Source organism: Crotalus tigris, unplaced genomic scaffold (genome assembly GCF_016545835.1).
Source record: "Crotalus tigris isolate CLP2741 ecotype Arizona unplaced genomic scaffold, ASM1654583v1 scf7180000018260.1040479, whole genome shotgun sequence".
NCBI classification, from domain to species: domain Eukaryota; kingdom Metazoa; phylum Chordata; class Lepidosauria; order Squamata; family Viperidae; genus Crotalus; species Crotalus tigris.
In genome coordinates this window covers 413,849-441,241 of record NW_024096909.1, presented here as the reverse complement: position 1 = coordinate 441,241, position 27,393 = coordinate 413,849, and the positions used below count along the sequence as shown (strand labels likewise).

Here is a 27,393-nt window from a genome sequence, read left to right as displayed (position 1 = left end):
ATCAGTAAAGTTGCACTCTTGGTAAAATCATGTCCCAGGAGTTTCTTTTCTTGCATATGCCAATGGGACGGTTGACATCTAATGACACAAGGTAACATTTGTTATATGCCCATTATTTTATTGTTGGATTTATTTTTTTATTAAATTGATTTCCCATGTATCTTGATATATAAAGGTACTTTATATTTTTTTTCACTATTCACTATTACTACTATTTACAAGTTAGAGGTTATCATTCAAAACACATTGTTTTTATATTAATGATATCATTAAAATAAATTCCTTTTGATATCTTTTGGGTTCTGGCCCTCACCCTATTTTATCAAAAACATATGAATTATGTTTAGGAAAGTGAAGTAACTTAAGGATGCGACAGCTTTCATTGATAATAGATATTGGCAGGACTTATATATTTATTACATTTATTTTATATTGATGTACTGTTGATTAATTGTAGTTTGTAATAAATATTAATTCAATTTTCATGCTTTTTAATTATTTACAATGTTAGGTACCTGAAGTCTAACCCATTTCTGGATTGATGGTCTACTAAGAAGATTAAATTTCATTAGAAATTTCATGGGGGGGGGGTTAAAATCTGAAGTATACACTTTTGATACATTCCTTTAGATGTTCTGAATTTTTGCATACTTTTTGTACAGTGTTATCAAAGTTTTGTGTGGTCCTACTGATACATAATGAGAGCCCATTTCAACAAACAATAACCGAGTTTGATGCTTGCTAGAAGTATTTCATTAAAAAATCATCCAACAGTTGATGTGTCAATTTGAAAAAGTAATTGCCCTCTTAGACTCAATAAGCAGTTGCACTACTTTAAGCTGTAGAAATTAGTCATTAGTCCCTCAGATCAATGTGTAGGGATTCTGGCCATTCCGCCATGGCAAATTGTTTTAATTCAGTCATATTTCTAGGTTTTTCTAGCATGAATTGTTCATTTCACATCCTTCTATAATAGTTCTGTGGATTTAGGCCTGGAGTTTTACAGAGAATTGGTTCTTTTTCATTCATTCTCTTGAAAACTTGTTTATATGTTTTAAGTCATGGTCTTGCTACATGACCATTTTGTGTATTAGTTGATGGACAGATGGTCTCATATTCTACTACAAAATTATCTGATACAAAGCAGAAATCACACTACTATTAATTATAACACATTATCCAGGTCTTCAGGCAGCAAATTTGCCATTTCTACGCTTTAGAGTTGGTGTGAGTTTCTTGTGGAATATTGTGTTCATATCCACCACACATAATAACGTGATGCAGCCCCCAAAGTTCCACTTTTGATTCATCTGTCAGTAGAATATTTATCCAGAAACCTGCAAGATATGCTGGTGCTTTTCAGCAAATTTGATATTAGCATTAAATTTCTGCCTTTATACTCCTGTGAATCCCATTTTTATCGAGTGCTTTTTTAATGATGGAGTGATGCTCAGTGAATTAAACCAAGATGGGAGTTGCCTACAAATCCCTGGATATTGCTTGAAGTTATTTATGATTTGGGGGCCAATTTTATGCTATACTTTTGCAGTAATTTTGGAAAGATGCAGTTGTCCCAATTTTTTTAAAGCACTGGATCCCTTGAGTTTTAGAAACTGTTCTGGAACATTCTGATAGGCACCAATGACTTTAATGGAGGTCTTCGGAGATTTCTTTCAGGAGTAATGTCTCCAAACATCCCCATCTGAGGCATGCCATCAAAATATGAATGGGGGAAACTTCACTGTAATGTGTGGTGAGAGAGTAGGAGGGAATTGGGGAGATTTATGAAAGAGAACTGGCTCAAATTAGTCCTGATTCTTTTATGAAGTACTCACACAACTGGTCTTACTTATCCCTGGTTAAATTAGGCATATGATTACTTTTTCACCCTGGCACAGTACATGTTGAACGACTGTTTATGAAATAAATGAAGCAAGCACTAAACTTGGATGCTACTCATTCTAGTTCCCTTTATATACCAGAAGGACTCGTGTGAAGATGAGATAGTATTCAGCAGCTAAGACGTCTGAATGTGAGTGAATATAATTTCACAAAATTGTATTTACAGTTTTGATGAGAAAGGATTGGAGACCAATTTTTTTCATACGTACTGGCATTCATGGACTTGTTTGGGAATTCTATCAATGACTATGAGTCAAGTTCAGTGATGGCTACATGAACACCCAGGTTCCAAAACAGCATATCATTTCATGATGGTTGCTGGTTGCTCAGTTACTGGAGAAGATCTTGCCTTCAGATCCTCTTTGTAAGTATCTAGCTGGCCACTTGCTAAAACAGAATGAGGCATTGCCTAGTTTTTGTCAGACATTTATAATGTTCAACTAATTATTAAAAATAGAGAAAGAACAAAGGGTTCATTGCCTCCTATGCACCTGCATTATCCAGACATTTTCATTGCAAACTGTGTCTGGATTTATATAGTACCCTAAGCCCAGATGTGGCTTATAAAGTGTTGTGTGAACCCCGGCATTGTTTAGTAGTAGATACCATATCAATTGTCAAAGGAAAGCAGGAGTGAGGGAAGAAGAGATGGCTGAGGCTGGATTAAAAAGCAGCTGAACCTGACATTCTCTCCTTCTCTTTTACTCCAACATCTTCCTCTTCTTCCTCCCCCAATAAGCTGGTCGAGAAGGGGAAGATCACTTCTGCCATCACTGATGGCTTGCCTAAGACTTTGATTGAAATGAAGTCCTAACCCACAGGTGGCCATTTATATAGCTGAAATGAGAGAGAGAGAGAGAAAGAGAGAGAGAGAGAGAGAGAGAGACTACTTTAGCAGAATATAGCAATTCACTATATTTATTTCTTGAAATGCAGTGATGACACAGACATCATTAGATCAACCTTTTTACTATAATATAGCAGTATTGTGCCAGTGTTTATTTAAATAATAAATTCACCCGTTAACACGGCAGCAACCACCAGGCTGAAGGACCCAGTGCTGAGCACCTCCAGGATTCATTGCCATGGCCACCTCTAGCCTATCACCACTTCTTCAGCCACAGCTGATCAGCACTCCAGGTATTCTATTTGACCCAGAAGGATTTTTATTTTATTAAAGTGGCCTTTTTCTCCTTTAACAAGCTGATACAGAAAATTCACAACATTTCACATTCATTAACATTCTATCATTTCATGCAGGATTAGTGTTAGACTGCTTCTTAATATTACGCCCAGTGTTTAGTGAATGTACATGTACAATTTACCTCCCTTTCTAACCCAACTTGTTCAGGAACCCCCAAAGCCTATTGAAACATATATAGCACACACACAATACACACCACACACAATACACACAGAGGTTTTCCATGAGTATAGGGAATCAGTTGAAGAATTAGTAGTAAGGAGTAAAAGTGAACAACTATTTTATCATATTTTATACATTCCCTCTACACATATACACATATTTTATACATTCCCTCTACACATATACATATATATACACAATAGAGGAAACACTGAAAGATAAACAAGATAACAAAGCCATATAGTAAGTCAAAATATCCAGGTGATTTAGAAGGATTTGGGCCACCAGCAGCAATTTTTGAGAAAGTGACTTGTAATGTTGGGTTGGTCATTTGTGAGGTACAGCTTTTTCTTCAGTGACCCCTGGACAAAATTTGCAGCTCTACAGAAACCTGAAAAGCCCATTTAGCTGAACAAAATGGAAATAAATGTGATCAAGGGAACAATGCCTCTATCATATTACTTCCATCTTTCTCTGAAATTGGAGTTTGATCTTATTGCAGACAGAACCTTTGTGTGTTTATAAATGTAAAGCCAAATTTACCTTTTCCTGAAGAAGATGTTAAGAGTCTCAGATCAATATTATGTAAATATTTGTAACTCAGCTGATGTGGATCTCTAGGTCACATCTATTATAGGGGATAGGAACTTTCTCCGTATTATACACAGCCATGGGATAATGGCAATACTGTGAACTTATTCTGCTAAAACTAGAATTCCCATTTGTACTTATAGATTTGGAAAGTATTGAAGTGAGCAAATCTTATCAGTGGGAAAGAAGGGCTATGATTGAATCAATTTATGAAACTAGACGACTTTGTGCAGTTTTTCCAGCATCCCCAGGACATGCTAAGAATAGTACTCCACACCTGAATGCAATTCTTCAGATTGCTGCTGATCCATTTTTGTGCCAGGTGTAATTTGACACAGCCCCAGCTGCCCAGACTGGCTGCTCAACAAACAGAAACATTCCATCTTGCTGTGTATATCTACACACATCTGTGAAGATAAAGGAAGCTGCTGTAATGGGCTTTGCAGCTATGGCATATTTAAAGAATAAAAAGCAGAAGGAATCTGCTGCAGTCACGATGACATGGAGGAAACAAAAATCCATCAACAAGATGAAGCACTGAGGAAATATTGCTTGCACATATTGCATTGTTGTGCCAGACTGAATTAATGCTGAGACATCGGGAGTTCAAATACATTCAACTCCACCTGGCATAGATCCAAATCTGGAGAGCTGAGATGGTAAATGGAAATGGGAGCTTTCAGCCTGGCAGTGTATTTTCATCCTTGCATACTGTGATTTATCATTAGGAGAAAAGGAATAACATGTATAAAGGATGGCACCGGATGCATTCCTATTATCACAAGGGATGCAGGGCTGTTGCTGTCTTATTGCTGGATTTTTAACTCCACCTGGACAGATTTGCAGATGGAAAAGTTTCACAATAGTTATATGGCCCGTACAAATGGGCCCTTTAGCACCTGGATGTGCAGATAGGAACAGACAAGTATAGTTCAGCAGATTTCCTTCACTTATCTACCTCAGATTAAAAAGAGGACTGGAGCTTCAGACCACTTCATAATATATGTTCTCTATGGGCACATTATGACTGTTCAAGTATCAGTTAGCAGTGTGTGGAATGGGTTTCTCCAGCACTGTTTCTAGGATAAAGATGTTGATAGTTAAAATCTTCCAGCTATGTTGCCAAGCTTCATTTACCAAGACTAGCAGCCAATCAGGAAGTTCTCTTGGCCCGAGGACTCCTTTGGCAGAACTTTTTTGCAGACCTCCCTGTTGTCCCAAAGAGATGTTTTTCATTGCCTTTGAACACAACACACTGGCTGACTGAAAAATCTTTGGCCAAGTTTCAAAGTTTTGAAAAAGACACAAAGCCTTTTCTTGAGATTTTGAAGCAATTTTTCACCACCTCAGCTAGGATAGAATATCATCTTGGGGGCAGGGGGGGGGGGGGAGAGATAAAGAAGACACCCACACCCTTTTCCATCAAGATCTTTTGTGGCAGGGTTTCGTGACTCAAACTTTTTAGGAAAGAACCAGTGTCAAATTCTGGCATCCACTTAGAGAGTTCTGATATTTCAGAAACAAATTAACTGGCCTGCTGGAATTTACACTAAGCTGAATGTGCTAGGGGAGTGTTTATTTTACCAGAGGTTGCCTTGGCTGGATGATGATTGAGCTGATAGCATAGAAAAGAAAACTGGTACGAAGACAATGCAAACATGACTTTTAGCTGGCAAAAATCCAATTCTCCAAGCACATGCCAGGAGAACTGCTTGAAGAGATCAGAACTACAGATAGCTTTCATTCACAGCTTCACGGTGTGCAAGTTAGAACAACGCTTCTTTCCAAGTTTCAGTCAGTATGAAAAGGGAAATTTTGACTCTGCTGACATCTGTGGCAACATTCTTGTGGATTGTAATAGAATTTGCTTTTACACATCTATTTTACACTCTTAAGAATCATTAAGAATCATTTACAGCATTGTTGCTCAAGGCTTCAAGCAAAGAGAAAGAGGACTGCTGCCACATTTATTATATTTTTTGTATCATGGCAAAAAAAATTATTTCCTTTTAATATACCCTTACAAGTACTCTTTCTGGTTATAAGACATTAAAAAAATAGTACAAAATGTTTAGAAATAAATAAGGAATCGTCACATGCAGTCATATTGCGTGTGTGATGTAATAAACGCAGTGTAATCCATTTGGAATTAAGATTGAAGATCGGCATTCAAAATTTGATTGATATGCATAACTCAGTTGAATATGGAATGAAATTTTCTTACTGCTTAATGCCTGTAGTAGCCTATAATACGGGAAGCATCAACAGCTGGCTTTTCATAGTAGATACACGGGAATGTATCACATAGGAAACTACTTCTCTCCCTGCCCCCAGCTCTATGTAAGTCTTGAGGTGCTATATTGCATGCTGACACACTCACCCGCACGTTTGAAAATGAAACGATAGCAGAGTAAATGTCAATGCATTCAACATGACACGGTGAGCACCAGATGTTGAACAGTTTCATCACTGTGGCATTTACTGTATCTTGAAATAATATTAATCCCACTGTTGTCCTTCTTGATGGAATCAGCCATGAATATGCTTTATGGGACTGGCCAAAGTGCTAATAGGTTAAAGGAGCAACCTATCCGGTGTTCCACTAAATTAAGGTCGCTTCATGGGATTTAATGAAACGAAGTGCTGGATGGGATTTTCAAAGGACATTCTTGTAATTCATGTCTATTTAGGGCTCCTGATAACCAGAAATCTAATTTCTTCTAGTAAAATAGCTTTTTCTGAAGGCCGGCCATGTGAAAAAGAGACGTTAAAGGACAACGATCAGAGGATCTTGACTTTGTTATTTCACAAATCACATTTTGGGCAGAGGGGAATTGAGGAATAGAATTTGAAGTCTCAAAATTAATCAGAGTCTGTTTAATACTCTTATTTGTACTGCAGAAGAGCAGACATTTTCTAGCAGATACTGGATTCTGTTATGAAAAAGAGATACTGTACAATCTTTACCATTTATCAGGAGCTAAAGAGGTTCTCACAACCTTGAACACCTACTTTTGTTTTTCAGGGTCTCATACTATGTCTTTTCTTAAATCATCTTGGATAAAAGCACACTGTGATTATCTAAGTAATATCTAACATATATACATAACATAAAGTGAAGGATGGGAAACCTATTATTGGCTACATTCAGACATACTAAGCTAGAATTTTTAATCACAGTTTGATGAAGAAATAATATGAAGCCACTATGGATATGTTTATACATGAAAATAAACTCTATTATGACTTATTGTTATACAGGAATGAGATTACTGAGTTTATAGGCAATAAAAAGATATGGATTCTCCAAGTACAGCATTTTTATTATTATTCTAGTGGATTTGTGAATGGCTGATTCTCTGAATTTTTTATTTTATACTTGTAAAATATGAAAAGAAATTATCCAGAGATACAAAAATGTGATCTGTCAAATGAATTCTTCAATTACTCCTTTTTAAATAATTCAATCCACCAAACTCTAAAACACCTTTTTCAGAATAATCACCTCTGCAAAGACACAAAGAAACTATGTTTGTTTTGAAAAATAAAGCTTATAATTAATTTAAGAATTTAAGAATGTAACAGGAATATTTCAGATTTTTCAAAATAACTATTTGAAGGGAAAAAGAGCAGAGTCAATGGACTCATCTTTAAAAATCACAATTTCTGTATGTTAAAAGTAAAAAAAAGGGGAACAAAGAAATGAGGAAAACCAGTTTCCAGGGAGCTAATGTGGATGACATATACTGTATACACGTGGCAGAAATGAACATGTAAAGCTCTTTCTTTAGATTCATTTACAGTCTATAATATGAGCATCCTAAGCACATGTGCAATTTTGACTTATTTGATAAGGGAGAGAGAGAGAGAGAGAGAAGGAGGGATGAATGTTAACAGAGTATGTGGTGGCTGTAAATACTATAGTTGATATTTTTAATATCACCCTCTGGTGTGAACCTGCAGGTGTTCAGAAAGGCAGTTAAGACCTGGCTCTTGTCCCAGGCACTTGGGTCAGGATGAGTAGAGTTCCCAGAGGTAAGCTATAACAAATTTCAGTTCTGATTACCATTTAATTGTTTTATTATGTTTTAGAGGCATATATTGTTTCTTTTTTATTTCTTTTTTCTTTTTTGTTTAATGATTTTATATGCTGCCCAGAGTCACATTCTTTCAGCTGGGTGGTCATGTAAATGTTATAAATAAACAAATGGAAGCTCTTTCATATTTTGTTTTCATGAAGTACATGCAAATACATTGACCATGTTTAAATTTTCAAAAATACTTCATTCTAGCCAGATTTTGCCCAGAGATTGTTAACTATAATACTATAGAGCAAGTCTACTGCTCTAGCAGTTTTGATTGAACACATAGTTCAAATATCCAAGCACAGTAAAGAAGTCAAGTTGGGTTAGGTAAATTATTCTTTTTTATTTTTTTGCCTCTGCATCTTAGCATCTGAACTGTAAAATAGGACTATTAATCAAAGCCTGTTGTATGTAATTTCTGTAATTAATGATGCCCCATCTCCCTCTTCTACCATTTCTCAAACATTTTCTTTTTCTGGTTTCCAAGATGCTTTAAAATTTATTTCTAAACATTTTATTGCTGTGAGGAAGTGGAAGGTGTTATTGTTGGTTTTCTTTTCTGGTCTGCATTTTTCCATTGCTTTGCACCTTCTCTGGCTGGTCATAGATCCTGTTCTAAAAGAAACTCAGTGAAAGAAATCCCTTTGAGATTTAATACAAGACTATCAGAGAACTGACAATACAGTGAAAAGAAAGGACATCATGCAATCATTTTGGATATTTGAGGTAAGGGGAAGAAAGTCACAACCTATAAAGGAATTTAGAGATGACTTTAGAGAATGTATGAAAGAACTGTTAAGGAAAGATTTGGAGAAGTGATTAAACATATGGAAGCAAGAAAGAAACTCAAAATAGTTCTGCTGGATTTTGTTTAGTATAAGTTAGAACTCAGAGAAATTTGGACAGACTTTCAAAATTCTACTGTTATACAATACAACTATAAAGTAAACATTCCTTGCCATGTATGTTTCTTGACCTGACCTGTCTAGAAAAGTTGATACTTCACCACCTTTCAGGTTTTCCATTTTTACAAACCTCATTTTTAAAACATACATAAAATACACAAATTCAAACTCATTTCATTCTCATTGAATGGAAAATATGATCAGGAAAAAAATACAATGGATTTTTTTTTGCAGTGCAACTCCTGTTTCAGTAGCTACAAAAATAATTTATTTTAGGCACTTGATGTTCATGTGCAAATATACTTCACATCTATGAATCATGAGTCATTCCAGCATTATTTGAAACTTTTCAGCTTTTTGGAGCATAGCATTTTAACTGGAAGTCCAAATTTGTTCTGTTTCTGGTCTTGCTTCCACTATTATGTTTATGGTCTATGACTACATATCCTGTGGACATTGAATGAAAAAAAACTTAAGAACCTTGCTCAAAGAAAGAAGCTTTGGGCATATAGAAATGATGTTAGTGCCAGTGAAGCAGAGGGAACTGGGAAAGATTTATTTAAACAATACTTCACTAATAATAAACACTATCAAGCCAAACCATTAAGCTGACCCTTCAGCGGCCCATCTGTCATACATTAAGACCTTTAGAAGTTGTTTAAGAAAATGTTAAATAAGATGACATTCAGCAGCACAAAATGCTTGAGTGGTTAATGCAACATGAAAAGGAACTAGCCTGCTGGAGCACTTGATATACAAACGGAAGGCTCTAGAGCAGTGTTTCTCAACCTTGACAATTTTAAGGGATGTGGACTTCAACTCCCAGAATTCCACAGCCAGCAATGCTGGCTGTGGAATTCTGGGAGTTGAAGTCCACATCCCTTAAAATTGTCAAGGTTGAGAAACACTGCTCTAGAGGGTGAGAGGTTCCCTGCCCAGTGCTTTGAATCTGAGCAACATGTGGGGAACAACACAGAAAAATCACCTTCAGCTAACTGCTTGACAGCAATCTGCTTATGAGCTACTACCAATAGGAATGTTGACAAACCAGCAGGGGAAGAGAACAAGGATGATAGCAAGGAAAAGATGGGTAATAGTAAGAAAGAAAAAGACTCCTCTTGCTACTGTGCCTTATCTCTTAATCCTACACTACAATGGATTAGATTCAAGCTGTTAGTTGAATTAAAAAAGCCATCCTACAAGTATTTGCTCAGTTAGGTCCCCTTTCAGTCTAAATTTCAGCTGACTTAATTTAGGTGAACCTTAACTTGTTCTGCTGAATTATAGTAGCTATATTCAGTGTATTTAATTGATATTCAATATTAGATTTGCTTTGCCACAACGCCTGCCTGATAGTCTGTGGGAAAATTAACATCCTTTCTAAATCTCACACACAATACACTTTTTTTAAAGGAAGATATACCTAAAGTTGTAAAGTGTGAACATGACAAACACCGTATGCCACATTAAGGTTCTGTGTGCATATGCTAAGCAGAAAGAGACTGGCTAAATGCACATTCAAGTCCAGATATGTTTCTTAGTATCTTATTAGGGAAAGATGAAGCTTGTTATGAGATTTTCTCATGCAAAATGATTGCCACTTAGAATACAACACACATAATACTATAATAATTAAAATGAAAACAAATTGATATGAATGCGACAATATCTAGGGATAACATAATCAAGGAAAAAGAATTGGAAAAAAATGCAAAATATAGAGATCTAATTATTAAAAGGGGTAAAGTATTGGGGGAAAAAAGTCTTGCAAGATCATACCTATTGATGCTTTAGATCAGGGGTGTCAAACTGCCAGCCCGCAGGCCGATTGCATCATATGGAGGCCACACCCACCCCAGCTGCGGCAATTCAAAAACAGTCACGATACATCACAACATGTCACATGATGTCGCGAGTTTGACACCCGTTCTTTAGATGAAATAACAAACAGATAATACTAATTTTTATAAGAACTAAATATTTCTGTTGTATAAACTGTGGATTTAAAACAACAACTATTCCTACAGCTCTGCCTGGGCATATGTTATACCTTACAACAGTATTTGGATAACTCCCAGATTCCTGCCTGGAATTCAGATTTCCATGGTCAAGATGTGATTCTTTGTGTTGATTTTTATCCTATATTATATTTTGGTGAATAAAAACACGGTGCTGATTATATTATGGTTCGTTTCACTGTTACCCAGATGTTTAGACTGGATTTGGTATTGATATCCACCTATCAAGTCCTTTCTAATGACCTAGGATAGGTAGATGTTGTTGTTTACTAAGTTCCAGAACACTTTAGTCTCCTCATATTCTATTACACTATCTAATTTTTGGTTCCACTAGTTCTTTCTTGAAGGCAAATAATATTTCTTGCAGATCTTCCAATGCACCATTGTTGCTAGTTTATCATGCTGTTGTTTGTAGTCAGTCTATATGATCTTCTTGCAACAACTAACTAGATGATCTATTGTTGTTGTTGTTGTTGTTATTATTATTATTATTATTATTGTATAAATAGGTGAATATAAGTGTTCTTGAGGCTCAGTTTGAATCCTTTAGTTACTGTAAAGAGGACCCTTTGAACTGTCCTTGCTAGTCAAACACAAACTAGTCAAACACAAACTAGTCAAACTATGTTTGCTAGAAATAGCACTCAGGGCTTGCAGACGAGAATCTGTGACGACGCCAAACAGTATTGTTATTGGATGTATTAGTAGCAATAAATCTGCTTTTTTCTCCTTCAGCATATAATGCATTGAACAAAGTCTTTTACTTCAAAAAATGCATTGTGGGATAATAGCAGAGTTTGTATGTGGGATTCACATTTTGACAGTGCTAATCTGACCCCAGTTACTCACTGAGATGCCTTGCTTACAGGATCATTAGAAGAAGCAGTTGACAACCTTCTGCAATGCACAGCAAAAGGCAAAAAGATCAATTACAAAAATACTTAGTATGCAAACTATATCTACAATTGCATGATGATTTTTTTGAAGACAAACAACTCTATTGTTTGTAATGTAGACAGAAGTTTCTGAGTGGAGAAACAAAGTTTCTGGCAGGGAGAGAAGTGAGTCATGGAATAGGAAAGAACTTGTACTCCACAGAAAGAGTACAACTTAGAGAAAATGGTGAGTCCTTAGTTCATATTTCAATTTAGAAACAAAGCTATTTGAGAAGATAGTAGAGAGCAGCATCTGCTAATAAGCAATTGGATTTTATTTCATTCAACAACTTAAATCTTCAATAGTTGAAGAAATGGCTTGAATTGTGAGACAACTGACATCATAATGGACTGTTGTATATAAACCCTGAAATAAGCAATCCATAGTACAAAGCAGGACTGGAGACCTGTAACACTCAAAATATTGCTCAGCTCCAGTTCCTACCAACACAATCTGCATGACCAAAATGACATTAATAACCCCCCCCCGCCAAAAAAACCCAAACATCACCCCACTCCACAACAATATAAATAACTGAATGTAGTTAAAATAATTATAATAGCAAATGAAATCTTAACTACTGTTTTTAGCATTTTCGGAAGAAGCCTTCAAAGGAACAAGCCCCTTTCTTTTCTTTACTGTAATTCTTGATCACTTGCTTAGTGGCCAATCAAAGTTATGACAGAAGCCCCCTCCCAAAGGTACTTATGACCCAGTTCTGAAGACTCGATGGCTGCCCCCTCCACCCATGATCAAGTGACCTATTTTGGGTGCTTGGATACTTGGCAGTTATGGTTGTTTGCAAAATCCCACAGTCATGTGCTCCAACACTGGAAGTTTTTAAGAAGAAACTGGACAACCATTTGTCCGAAATGGTATAGGGTTACCTGTCTGAGCAGGGGGTTGGCAGTTAGAAATTATTATTATTATTATTATTATGGATCATCGCACAGTCAGCCAGATGTTCAGACTGGATTTGGCATTTTATCTATCTATCGAGTCCTTACCCAGGACCTGGGATAGGCAGATGTGGATGTTTGATGGTATTACAGATATCGTCGCAGGATGGAAGCAGTTCCTAATAAGGTCGCCTTTTGCAATTGACTAATAGCGAATTTGTCAATGCCAATTGTGTTCAAGTGGTGCTTATTATTATTATTATTATTATTATTATTATTATTATTATTATTATTATGGATCATCGCACAGTCAGCCAGATGTTCAGACTGGATTTGGCATTTTGTCTACTTATCAAGTCCTTACCCAGGACCTGGGATAGGCAGATGTGGATGTTTGATGGTATTACAGGTATCGTCGCAGGATGGAAGCAGTTCCTAGTAAGGCCACCTTTTGCAATTGACTAATAGCGAATTTGTCAATGCCAATGGTGTTCAAGTGGTGCTCCAGATGTTTTGGGATTGCACCCAAAGAGCCTATTACTATTGGTACTATTATTATTATTATTATTATTATTGATCATCGCACAGTCAGCCAGATGTTCAGACTGGATTTGGCATTTTGTCTACCTTTCGAGTCCTTACCCAGGACCTGGGATAGGCAGATGTGGATGTTTGATGGTATTAAAGGTATCGTCGCAGGATGGAAGCAGTTCCTATTAAGGCCGCCTTTTGCAATTGACTAATAGCGAATTTGTCAATGCCAATGGTGTTCAAGTGGTGCTCCAGATGTTTTGGGATTGCACCCAAAGAGCCTATTACTATTGGTACTATTATTATTATTATTATTATTATTATTATTATTATTATTATTGATCAGTCAGCCAGATGTTCAGACTGGATTTGGCATTTTGTCTACCTTTCGAGTCCTTACTCAGGACCTGGGATAGGCAGATGTGGATGTTTGATGGTATTACAGATATCGTCGCAGGATGGAAGCAGTTCCTAGTAAGGCTGCCTTTTGCAATTGACTAATAGCGAATTTGTCAATGCCAATAGTGTTCAAGTGGTGCTCCAGTTGTTTTGGGATTGCACCCAAGGCACCTATGACTATTGGTAGTACCCTTGCTTGCTTTTGCCACAGTCTTTCTATTTCTATTTGTAGGTCTTTGTATTTTGTTATCTTCTCCAGTTCTTTCTCTTCTATTCTGCTGTCTCCAGGCACTGCCACATCCACTATCCAGACTTTTTTGTCTTTCTTATCGACAATTGTTAAGTCTGGGGTGTTATGTTGCAGGTGCTTGTCTGTTTGAATTCTGAAGTCCCAGAGCAGTTTAATTTTATCATTTTCTATGACTTTCTCTATTTTATGATCCCACCAGTTTTTGCTTACAGGCAAATGATATTTTTTGCAGATCTTCCAATGCACCATTGTTGCTACTTTGTCATGCCGCTGCTTGTAATCAGTCTGTGCAATCTTCTTGCAACAGCTTACCAGGTGGTCCACTGTTTCTTCAGCTTCTTTGCATAGGCGGCACTTACTGTCTGTTGCTGTCTTCTCAATTTTGACTTTATATGCATTTGTCCTTAAGGCTTGGTCTTGTGCAGCCAGAATTAGTCCCTCGGTCTCTTTCTTCAATTTTCCTGCTCTTAGCCATTGCCAGGTCTTGTTATTATCTGCTTTCCCAGCTATTTTTTTAATGTATTGGCCATGTAGTGCTTTGTCTTCCCAAGCCTCTATTCTGTTCTTCATTTGGTCTTTCTTGTAGGCCAGCTTGATCTCTCCAGTAGTCATTATTGTTGTTGTTGTTGTTGTTGTTATTATTATTATATCATGGTGGCCTTACTTACAAATCCAAACAACATATCAGAAAGATCTAAAGACACTGGGATTTTATAAAGAACAGATAGATTTTGATCAAATACTCTTGAAAACAGATGAAAATTTGATTAAGAAACTTTATAGATTTCTGCTAAAATGGAAGATGGAAGAAGAACAAGTAAAAGAGACAATGATAGTTTGGGCAAAAAAATTCTGGTACTCTATAGATCTAGAATAGCGGTTCTCAACCTGTGGGTCGTGACCCTTTTGGGGGTCAAACAACGCTTTCACAGGGGTCACCTAAGACCATCGGAAAACACATATTTCCGATGTTCTTTAGAAACCAAGACACTGCTCCTCTATCCAGCCACTGCCACCGCCCTCCTCCACTGCCCTCCTCCTCCACCTCCAGGGCGCCCTTCTCCTCCAACAGCGCCTGCTCCTGCCACTGCAGCACCGATACCGCCCCGGGTTGGCTCAGCAGCCTGTCCGAGCCAAGCCAGGTCTGGTCTGCTCCATTGCTGCAGCTGCTGCCAGCTGTGCTCAGCTGCAACGACGAACCAGTCTCCACTCCTCCTGGTTGCCCAGCCGCGCTCTGCCCCTGCCTGCCCTCCGCGCCATGCGGGAGCCTCCCCCGCATGGCCCGACCAGCTACCTTTGCTGTCGGAGGCCGCCTCAGCCCTCTGGTGCCCGGCGTGGCCGTGGGACTGCCAGGCAGGAGCGGCTCTTCCCTGCTCGCCTGGCTCCGGGCCTCGGAAGCGGTCAGGGGGCGGGGAAGAGGGCGAGGCGGTGGCAATGCCCACATGTGCGTTGGAGGCCAGCTGGCTGGGCTGGGAGGGGAGAAGCGGTGCCTTCCAAGCAGGAGCTGGCGCTCCGGCTGCACCCCTCTCACGTGTGATGGGCTGCGCAGCATGGAAAGGGGCTCCCGCAACCCCGCCGCTGCGATGGCACTCAGGAGGCTGGAGGGGTGGGCAGGTCCCAGGGGGCAGCTGGGAGAAGGCAAGAGGTGCCGGGATGAGGAGGGGGGGCTCCAGGTTGGCAGGTGTGAGAGGGCAGCCGGCGGCTCCAAGGCACGCGGATCCTCCACGCAGCTTCCAAGGCCCCGGATGTCCCGCCACTTGGCTCTCCACCAGGCTCTCCACCACCCCCCTCCCCGGACAATTGTGCGGAGATGCTTGTGCGACCTTGGCAGCACCTCCCCCCTTCAATCTCCTTCCTTCTCCATCTCCTTCCTTTCCCATTCAATCTTCCTCCCTTCCTTCCATCTCCAACTCCATCCCTTCCCCTTCAATCTCCCTCTTCTTCCTTCCTTCCCCCTTCAATCTCCTTCCTTCTCCATCTCCTTCCTTTCCCCTTCAATCTTCCTTCCTTCTCCATCTCCTTCCTTTCACCTTCAATCTTCCTTCCTTCCTTCTCCATCTCCATCCCTTGGCGGGTGTGAGAGGGCGGCCAGTGGCTCCGAGGCACGCGGATCATCCGCGCAGCTTCCGAGGCCCCGGATGTGCCGCCACTTGGCTCTCCACCAGGCTCTCCACCAGAGCCTCCCCCTCGGGCAATTGTGCAGAGGTGATTGTGCGTCCTTGGCAGCACCTCCCCCTTCAATCTCTCTCTCCTTTCTTCCTTCGTTCCCCCTTCAATCTCCTTCCTTGTCCATCTCCTTCCTTTCCCCTTCAATCTCCTTCCTTTCCCCTTCAATCTTCCTTCCTTCCTTCTTTCTGTCTCCATCTCCATCTCTTCCCCTTCAATCCTTCCTTCTTTCCTTCCCCCTTCAATCTCCTTCCTTCTCCATCACCTTCCTTTCCCCTTCATCTTCCTTCCTTCTCCATCTTCTTCCTTTCACCTTCAATCTTCCTTCCTTCCTTCCATCTCCATCTCCATCCCTTCCCCTTCAATCTCTCTCTCTCTCCTTCCTTCCTTCCTTCCTTCCTTCCTTCCTTTCCCCTTCAATCTCCTTCCTTCTCCATTTCCTTCCTTTCCCCTTCAATCTTCCTTCCTTCCTTCCCCTTCCCTCCCTCCCAACATTTTTGAGTAAGGAAGAGTAAACTTCTCCAGCGAGCATTGCTATATTGTTTTTGTGATTAATCACTGTTTTAATTATGTTCAATTCGTAACAATGAAAATACACCCTGCATATCAGATATTTACATTACGATTCATAATAGTAGCAAAATTACAGTTATGAAGTAGCAACGAAAATAATTTTATGGTTGGGGGTCACCACAACATGAGAAACTGTATTAAAGGGTCGCGGCATTAGGAAGGTTGAGAACCACTGATCTAGAAGCTTGGCAAAAGCTTTGGGATAGAAATATTAAACTGACTAAAGCAGCCTCATATAAGGAAAACCTGTATAAAATGTTTTATAGCACATGACACCAGTAAGGTTAGCGAAAATGTTTAAAGGTGTTTCGAATAACTGTTGGAAATGTAAACAAAAGTCAAGTACTTACTACCATATCTGGTGGGTATGTCCTAGTGCAATGAAATTTTGGTCCAAGATTCATATATGGCTGGAAAAGATGACTAAAGTACAAATAGAATTTAAGCCAGAATTGTTTTTGTTAGGATACTAGGATCTAATTATGGCAAAGAGAATGAGTATTTAATATTACATATATTGACAGCTGTGACACTAGCATTTGCCCAATATTGGAAAAATGAAAATGTACCATCAGATGAGATCATAATTAGGAAAATTCTAGAATGTGCAGAAATAGATAAACTAACCTTAGAGATTAAAGACAGTTTATTTTAAAACATGGGAAATTTTTTATCAATGTTTAGCAAAACGAGTTAATGAAAATTGATTCTTAAATTTAGTAAGATGATTAATGCTTATTGATTAATTGATATGTTTTATAATTATTGCTATTTTTGTTGACTACAGCTACTTATGATTATATTAACTATTCCCACTGAATACTTGAACCGGATGATAGTTTGTTCGCTAAAGCTTGGAATGTCATTGGGGGCAACCCCATTGTTGTGCCTACCCCCATCCCAATCCCTTCCCTGAACACCACCCTGAACCCCATTACCTATACCGACCCTTTTTTCCCCATACCTTTATAAAACTTAATAAAATACTTATTAAAAAAACTGGATTTAAAAATGGCCAAAATGAAGAACAATTTTCACTGGACTGAACAACTGACTGAAGTTGATTTGAATGTGGACTTCAAAATGACACATTATAAGAATGATATAGGAGTGACTTGGATAATTGTCTTATTTTGGATTTACAAAAGAAAAATGTTAAAGTTTGGAAAGAGTTTCTGAGAAGAGACAAAGAAAAAAATGAAAGGAAATCGAGTTCTGGGACATTGTTTAAAGGGATTAAAGATGAAGAATGTTGAAAGCAAAGGTAAGGTATATAACGTTGGTTTATTTGATTAAAGGCAAAATATACAGTACATGTTGTTATTTCTGGATCAGGGCCAAATGATGAGGGCTTAAGATGGACAGATGGTTTAAGATATGTATTTATAAGCAAGGGTGTAGGTATATAACTATATTGTATATAGTGTATTTATATGTGTGTTATGTATGTGTACACTTTTGAGAGCAGGCAACAGAATTTAATTTTTAATGTGTGCCAGTGTGCACACTGACAATAAAGGGTATCGTATCTTATCTTATCTTGTCTCGTCTCGTCTCGCCTTGCTTTGCCTCATCTCATGAGCCGAGGTGGCGCAGCAGTTAGAGTGCAGTACTGCAGGCCACTTTAGCTGACTATGTTCAGCAGGTCAGCGGTTCAAATCTCACCGGCTCAAGGTTGACTCAGCCTTCCATCCTTCCGGGGTAGGTAAAATGAGGACCCAGATTGTTGGGGGCAATGTGTGTGTATATATATATATATATATATATATATATATATATATATATATATACACACACACACATTGCTTACTGGTGTACACCGCTTAGAGAGTGCTTGCACTTACAGCAGTATATAAGTCTCATAAATAAATAAATAAATAAATAAATCTCAAGGATATGTTTATAGATAAGAGAAAAGATATCAGAAGAAGAGATTATTCAACTACTGAAACTGTACTTGTGATGAAGAGGGAACTCATTTTTTATGTAGTTTTTTTAACTATATTTTTTTAAGTTTTCATTTTTTCTCAATACTTTTTTTCTTTTTACTCTTATAGTTTTCTTAATTTGTATTAGTTTTTATCTCTGTAACTGTAAACTTTAATTTAAAAAAAATATTGTAAAAAAATTAAAATGAGTTGTTTGCATCTTTACAATATTTAGAGTGCTATTTTAATGACTATAAATCTAAATTCTCCAATCTGGGAACCATCTACAGTAGATGTGTGGCCTTCAAATCCTAGAATTCCCCAAGAACATGGCCAGCAAGGGTGGAATCAAACTTCACATATTGATCAGCATTCTGATGGGGAAAAATGAGGACAGAGGAAAATAAATAAATGGGATGCCCTGGGCGTTAGAGGATTGCTGCCTTGTTTCTTTCTTTTAAAGGTTCATTTCTAGTCAGATGCCTGGGCCAGCACCTGCAGTTTTGTTGGCAAGATTTTTGAAACTGATTTGCCATTCTCTACTTCCTGGAACTGAAAGAGAGGGACTGACCTAAGATCACCCAGCTGGCCTTGAGTCTAACATGGGACCTGAACTCACAGTTTCTCTTCTAATAAAATATATGGCATCTAATATTATTTATGCTTTCCTTATCAAATTTCTTTAACAGTTTTTTCAGATGATTCTTGAACATTATTCTTCTCAATCTGGTCCTATTTCAACAACAGAGCTTTTCTTTTTCCTAAAATAAAGCTGCAGACAACTGACAGTCCATTCAAAATCCCTTGAGGGGCTTTAAGAGGAAACACAGAGCAGGAGTTCCCCTTCTTTTCAGGCTGAGGGTTGCCCTCGGCCTTTGAGACGCAGGCCAAGGCGGCACTCCAAAATGTAAGCAAAGGAATAGAAGAGGCTAAGACAAAAACTAATTTTGATTTCCTTTGAAAGCAGAAGCAGTTTACAAAATGCAGTCAAGAGGATTTCTCTTCATGTATTTAATTATTCTCCTTTCTTTGAGAAGAACAGTCACCATTCAGCGAGTTTGGGAGGCCCTCTGGGCATTATGCCCAAGGCTTTAGCGAATCTATGTGTTTTCTTAATTAAATTTCTCTTTAACGTGCAAAAAGTGATTGTCACTTATGGCCTCTTTTTTTAAAAAAAAATCAAACGTAAACACTTCCTGAAAAATGGATGGACTCAATTATAGCAGCAATGGGTGCAAACGTAGGAGACTGAAGGACCACGCTGGGGACAGACGAACCTGGATAAACTCTATCTATATGGTCACTTGGTGGCACATAATCAAAATACTTCCTCTAATTCAAAATTCAAATCTAAAATATATCCATAAAATCAGTGAAAGTTGCTTTTAAGTAAACATGTTTGAGATTAAGGAGAAACATACAATTTGAGCCATCTGTCACATTCAGACTTAGAATATGAATGTTTGTAGGAAATATATTTCTGCCTTGGTAGATTAGGAAAGCCCACAGCAGCTATATCTCTCTGAAATTCACTTTTGTTATGGTCTTTAAATTATAAAACAAAGTCATTTCAGTAGTCCACAGATGCATTGCAACTCAGCATTCAAAAGTTGCTATTAACACTTGTCTTCTTGCACTCACTGAAACTATGATGAAAAAGCAGCCTAAATATATTTATATCTTTTAGTGAGGAGATGACTGAATGTAACAACAGTGTTCCAGAGTTATGACCCTACATAACTCTCTACAGCTGTTGCTACTTTACCTCTCTTTCTCCAATTCATTTTCTTTATTATTTATAGCAATAGCACTTAGACTATATACTGCTTCATGGTGCTTTACGGCCCTCTCTAAGTGGTTTATAGAGTCAGCCTATTGCCCCCAACAATCTGGGTCCTCATTTTACCGACCTCGGAAGGATGGAAGGCTGAGTCAACCTTGAGCTGCTCAGAATCGAACTCCTGGAGTAAGTAGTGAGTTAGTCTGCAGTACTGCATTCTAACCACTGTGCTACCACAGCTCTTTAGCTATTAGCTATTGATATGCACTATTATAGAGTAAATGCAATAGAATGCTTAAAGTTCATTTCTTTTCTCAACCATAGAAGCTTGACTGATTAGGTGCCATTAAATTGGTGGTGACTCTTATCACTACCCAGATATATTTTCTCCATCCAGGTCCTTCAGTCCCAATGGTGTGCCCATTACTGATATAATGGAATCTAATATTCTTGCTGATGCTCATTTTGAGCAAGGTTCTTATTTTGGAGATAGATTTGGAGAAGAAAACACTATATGATCACAGGAGTTCTTGGAAGTAAAATGAATAAAATGAAGTAACAAATAAACTAAAATTATAAATAAAGTATAAATAAAGTAACAAATACATAACTTCACCTGTTCCTTTTCCTTCTAGTTGTATTATTATTGATCCAAAGATATACAAGCAGTTGTGCTGTTTCATGAGCTCTTAAGCAAAAGCTGGCAAAAGATATTATGGATGTGATTTTGTAAAAAAGGTTGTGCCTTAATCTGACTTTCATGTCATTTTCTTTATTTCATGATTTTGTATTTACTGAACAAAAAGTTTTTTCTTATTCTAGGGGAAAAATGGGAATTAGCATAATTTGTAGAACAAATCTGACTTGTTTCAAAGAAGTCAAACATTGATAAACTTATACAAAATTACTCATTATTATTTGGAATGATAAATTTTAAAACAGTCAGATCCATCAGATGTCTTTTGTTTTCCCTCAACAAAATCCTAAATTATTGTCCTTCCTTGTTACATATATGCTGGATGTGTCTGGTTTATTTTTAAAAAAGTTCTTCTAATATAGAAGGAGTATGCAACTCATGAAAGGTTTTCTCTGATTCCAAATAAATTCAAACTCTCTTGAAATGAGGCTGTGTTTTGCAAAACAAGAAAAAGAAAGAAATCATCGATGATGTTACCATGTTTGGGTAATGAAACACCTGCAAGAGAACAACTTAGCTCAGACAACACCAGGGACCCCTCATTTCAACCATGAGCTGCAAATATTCTCCTTTATTAGAAAGAAATCACATTTTCTCTCTTTCACTTCCACTTATTCAATTAAATTATATTTAACGAAAAGTATGTAGGTTTTTTTATTTACAATTATTTATCAAACACAAGCCCCACATGTGCATTGTTAAACACCATTCCAAATTAAATAGAGTGCGACTTTCCAGTGAGGTTGGTCATGTATGCATTCATTTCTTTTTTCTTTTCTGCCAGGTTAGGAAAAAAAAGTCACAATTTGGTTACAACTTCCAGAGGTCTTTGGTGGCCATTCCCAAGTCCCAAGGAAGCTGTTTACAGCCCCAGGGTGTCTGATTGTGCACCTACTCTTTAGATCAGTGGATAAGCCTGGAAATAGGAGATGTGGCCAAGAAAGGGATCAGGTAAGATTATGTAAACAACCACTCTGCCTTGAAAATGGGTTTCTGACATCTCTCCGGTTGTTGTCAAAGGACAATTGGCACTCCTCACATTTCAGACCTCATGCTTGGATGCTTTCATCTGAAACTCTTTAGGTAATAGTAGCCTTTCAATGTTATGATATCTCTGGATGGGATTCAGTAAAAGAAACTCCCTTTTTTGCTTAAGCCCTGGACTCTGTCCAGACAGCCTTGACAAACGTGAACCGACTTCCAAAGAAAACAATAACAGTGCAGCATCGGAGGCTTTCTCTTCTTTTCCTTCTTTCATTTCCCACTTCTAATCTCACACCCGAGTTGTTGGGTTGCCTTTCCTGTTTTATTTCCTCGGTCAATAATCTTGGAAGCCAGGAACCTTTTAAGAAAGAAAGAAAGAAAGAAAGAAAGAAAGAAAGAAAGAAAGAAAGAAAGAAAGAAAGAAAGAAAGAAAGAAAGAAAGAAAGAAACCTCCTTGGCTTAAATGGTAGCTCAGCAACAAGAACGAGTGTGAATTCAAGCAGCAAAAGTCTCGCTTGCTTGCTCGCTGACCTTTGCCATGCAAGGAAGCTGCAGAATAAAACCATTGCTCTAGGTGAGCTTAAGCATTACATTATAGCCACCAGTTTTCCATTACACGTTCAATAGAATTGCTTTACTGTCATTAACCAAAAAAAAAAAAAGCTAAGGAAAGCAAACACTCAGAAAGTCAAGCTAAGTGCCAGGGTTTTTCTTCTTTTCTCTCTCTCTCTGTTTTATTTGGTGTCTTTCAGTTTACTAAGCTTTTTTTTTCTTTTCTTCCATTTCTGGCTTTGACTGAGACACAAGTTATATTTCCCTAAATGAATACGGGGATTTTTAATGGGGTAGAAACAGGATCATCATCATCATCATCATCATCATCATCATCATCATCATCACAATCCATTTCTGTCTCTCACCTATGCTGGGTGCTGAAAAGTGAAGGAAACACAGCTTGGAGATGAAATTCCACCATCTACTCTCCAGATAACATATGTGGCTCTCCTTACCATCCTACTTCAATCCACGCTCTTCTGCAATTTCATTTTGACACCTGAAAATGTAATCACTGTAAATAAAACAGTTCAGAACATTTTTCCTCCTTCTCAAAGGAGGGAGAATAGGACAGGAAGCAAAACACATGCACACCCCCATCTAGCAAAGATTAGCAAGGCCAAGCACTCATTTTAAAAACGTGATTCCCTGCTCTTCAATTCTCTGGGGCAATTCATAGATCTGCCTTACCTGCATATTTATTTCACTTGCTGGGATGTGTGGAGTATGAACAAGGCTAAAAAAATTTACAAGGGATAACTTCCAGGATGACTTATGCTGAAAGTCATAATTAAATTAAATTACTCCAGATTATGTTCTGTTACAGCAATAGCAATAGCACTTAGACTTATATACTGCTTTATAAGGCTTTGCAGCCTTCTCTAAGGCGTTTACAGAGCCAGCATATTGCCCTCAACAATCTGGGTCCTCATTTTACCGACCTCAGAAGGATGGAAGGCTGAGTCAACTTTAGCTGGTGAGGATCGAACTGCCAAACAGCTGGCAGTCGGCAGTCCGCAGAAGTAGCCTTCAGTACTGCATTCTAACCACTGCGCCACCACGGCTGATGTTGCTATGTTGTTGTGTTGTGTTGTGTTGTGTTGTGTTATGTTATGTTATGTTATGTTATGTTATGTTATGTATACCTGTATTTGTTAATATACTGATGAAATTAAATATCCCATATTTTCTGGCACCTGTTTAAACTTTTTTAAATATTTTTTTTAATACAGCAACTTCTCCAAATAGCATGGACAGGCAATTTAGGGAGCCAGTGGGCCCAGTGGTGGGATTCAGCCGGTTCGTACCACTTCAGCAGAACCGGTAGCTAATGTTTTGTTGCCTAGGCCCAGAATGGACTTCCAGAATCAGCATCCACATAGAGAACCGGTTGTTCACATATTTGAATCCCATCACTGAATGGGCCTGATTACAATTTGGAGATCAGCTTTTTCTAAACTCCTGTCATGGGCCAGGCTGGACTAGCCTAGGTGTGGCTTACACCAAACACCAATTGCTGAGAATGCTTCTTATCATTCTGTCTAACTTCCCAGTTCCTATCATTTTAGTTTATTTTTGCCTTTTTAAAAAACTAGTGTCTACACTTACAAATAAAATTCTGGATTACAGAGAGCCATCAATTTATATGTTAAAACTAGAAATTAGTCCTATGTGTTACATAGAGCAATTCCTGTAAGATGACGTTTCATTTGTCTTTGCAGCTATTTGAACATAAATCATGGTTATTCTCCTGTGGCCTGCAACATGGGACAAATTATCCTGTAGATCTGCTGTACGCATCATAACAAACTGGTTTCGAATTATGCATGTCTTCACTCCAATTATGAACAAAGTATGCTCTTCCCAGAACATTCTGTTCTAGGCATTCAAGATGCATGCTGCTTCTGTGGATATTCCCTTGTTCCCTTTTTAGGGGATTTTCTTTGAAAAGAGAAGGACAAGTTTGACTGAACTTTTTATAACATTCAATAAATGAATCAGAGCAATTAAAAGTGTACTTGTGCTTTTCCTATGCTATTATATGAAAAATGTCAAATATCAAATGGACAGTTTCCTCTGATAAAGTTTTGAGGACTTCTGAAATGTACTGGTTTTCCACCTTTATTGCATTTTCAACTATGTCCAGCTTTAGGCAATATGTTAAGCCTAACTATATTATGTCATATCAAGATGTGCAACTGTGCTCATTCACACATGTGGGAACATACACACTTATGGGAGTGAAGAGTCTGCATGTGAAGTATAAGAACTTAAGCAATAAACTTAAGTATAACTATAAGATATTCTTAAAGTACGTATAGTCCAGGCCATGGTTTTCCCAGTTGCAATGTATGGCTGTGAAAGTTGGACCATAAGAAAGGCTGAGCGCAAAAGAATTGAGGCCTTTGAACTATGGTGCTGGAGAAGACTCCTGCGAGTCCCCTGGACTGCAAGGCCATCAAACCGGTCAGTCCTAGAGGAGATCAACCCTGACTGCTCTTTAGAAAGCCAGATCCTGAAGTTGAAACTCAAGTACTTTGGCCACCTAATGAGAAGGAAAGACTCACTGGAGAAGGGCCTAATGCTGGGAAAGATTGAGGGCAATAGAAGAAGGGGACGACAAAGAATGAGATGGCTGGATGGAGTCACTGAAGCAGTAGGTGTGAATTTAAATGGACTCCAGAAGATGGTAGAGGACAGGAAGACCTGGAGGAATGTTGTCCATGGGGTCGCGATGGGTCGGACACGACTTCGCAATTAACAACAACAAAGATATTCTTAAGCAATAAAAACAAGTATCTTTGTGGGTCCAAAGATACTTGTTTTATTGCTTAAGAATATCAATGGACTGTTTCATTACATGAAAAAATTAATGCAAAATTTAACTCAGACTGTGTTGCTTATTCAGAGAAGATAGAAGGAACAAAAAATGATGGGATAGATACTTCATACAGATATTGTCTGGCCTAAAAACACTTCTAAGATTGAAAAGTCTTTATTAACTTGGATGAAAAGGAACAGCATCAATTTACTTTTCTGCAACAACTCAAATATCAAAATATGTAATATTTAAATTAAATTACAATACAAAATAAAACACTTCAAGTTCTCACAATCAAATTACAAAATATTAGTCGAGATTTTATTTTAAATAAGTGGAGAAAATCACACAATATAATGAGCGGCAAACAGTAGCAAAAGAAAAAGGATAGTACCAACAGTCATAGGCGCCTTGGGTGCAATTCCCAAATATCTGGATCACCATTTGAACATCATCGGCATTGACCAAACTACCATCAGTCAATTGCAAAAGGCAGCTTTACTTGGAATAGCGATGATACCTTTAACACCATCAAACAACATCTGCCTATCCCATCCTTGGAAAGGACTCTGTGTGTCTGCCAAGAATCCAAAATCTTCCATTTCCCTCTGTTGTTCTATCTTTTCCTAAACCAGAGAAAGTTTGTTTTTTTCAAGAAAGACAGAAAACCCTTGCAACCTTTACAAGTATAGAGGTCCCTCTGCATCCAACCTAGAAGAATGGTTTTAATATGGAGAGAAACATTTGGGAAACTGAATCCTTTCACCATGCCTCACGTCCCTGACACACTTTTCCCTTCAATGCTTCTTCAATGTTATTTTAACTTTTTTCTTTAAAAAAAAAACAAGGATAATAAGATCACATGAAGAGAACAGCAGAGATCAATTAAGTATCTAATTTCTCCACAAGCTACCTCTGTCACAAAACCCAAATGGTTGCCACTATACAGAGACTGATACTGGGTGTGTAGTAGGTTGTAAGCTCCTAGCAGGGTTGAACTTGACTCACCACTGCTAGCAACAGCAACAAATAATGGTTCCTTTAAGGAAAAATAACAATTTGCAGAAGTTTCCCTTTTCTCATAATAATCCACCTGGTTTATTCTCTTATCTTGATTCTCTGCAGGAGTATGAGATAGAAGGCTCTGGAAACAAGATGCTTCCCACCCCCCATCCCACCCTCAATCTTTTCCCATCCAGATAAGTTGAAATTGTAACACCTGACATTTTAAGTCTAGGCAGCTTATACAGATCCTGCACTGCTTGATCCTGCTAAAGCTTAATCTAGTCCAAGATTTGGTTTCCAAAAGAGGCCAGACAGGTGCTCTTGGCAACTCAGAAGGTGAGAAAAATGGCAAACAGTTTTTTTGTTTGCTTGTTTGTTTTCTGTTACCTGCAGCTAGTCTCAATGTTACCATGTTACCTTCTAATACAGATTTCCCTTAGTTCTTATGGCTGATCATAGCTTAAATCCTTGTGTTAATTTTTAAAATGTAAAGTGACACAGAAAGAGATGGAACCAGTTTAGGGCATGAACATGCCAAAATTGTATAGAAGAAATACAGACTTATCCATCACTATTGTTACAGTTATCTTGGCTCTGTGTTCAGCAAATCATCCTGCATTTGAAATGACACTCTCTGAAGGAATTGTGTTCTCTTGCAACATGTATGACCTACCAGTATGTAAAGTGGATAGCTAAGCTACTGATATGTTTGTGTACATAGGTTTTTTTACTTGCAATATTTTTGTTTGCCATGTTTGCATTATCATAAATTATAGCTATGAGCTAATACCAGATTGGTGTATGATAGCTAGGAATCTTAGGGATTTTATTTCACCTACATTTCAAAATGAAACAACCAGATTTGTATACTGTAATCTGAATTAATTTGTTGATGAGAATGCAGTTGTACTTAAACTTTTATACTTCTCCAACATTTGCAATACAGTACAGACATACTGTATATTTGCTTATTGCATTTATGTCTTCCTGGTCTTTTCTCTG

The 27,393-nt window shown here is 38.0% G+C and overlaps 1 long non-coding RNA gene across 2 annotated transcripts; it reads left to right on the top strand.

The window, feature by feature from the left end:
* The first annotated feature begins 17,417 nt into the window (after positions 1-17,417).
* On the top strand, positions 17,418-24,656 carry LOC120310660. Of its 2 annotated transcripts, none has more exons than XR_005557423.1 (3): positions 17,418-17,885; positions 21,811-21,977; positions 24,287-24,656. It is a non-coding gene; the product is annotated as an uncharacterized LOC120310660 (long non-coding RNA). The 2 variants fall into 2 exon arrangements; XR_005557424.1 differs by lacking the exon at positions 17,418-17,885 and adding an exon at positions 19,357-19,456.
* Positions 24,657-27,393: the final 2,737 nt, after the last annotated feature.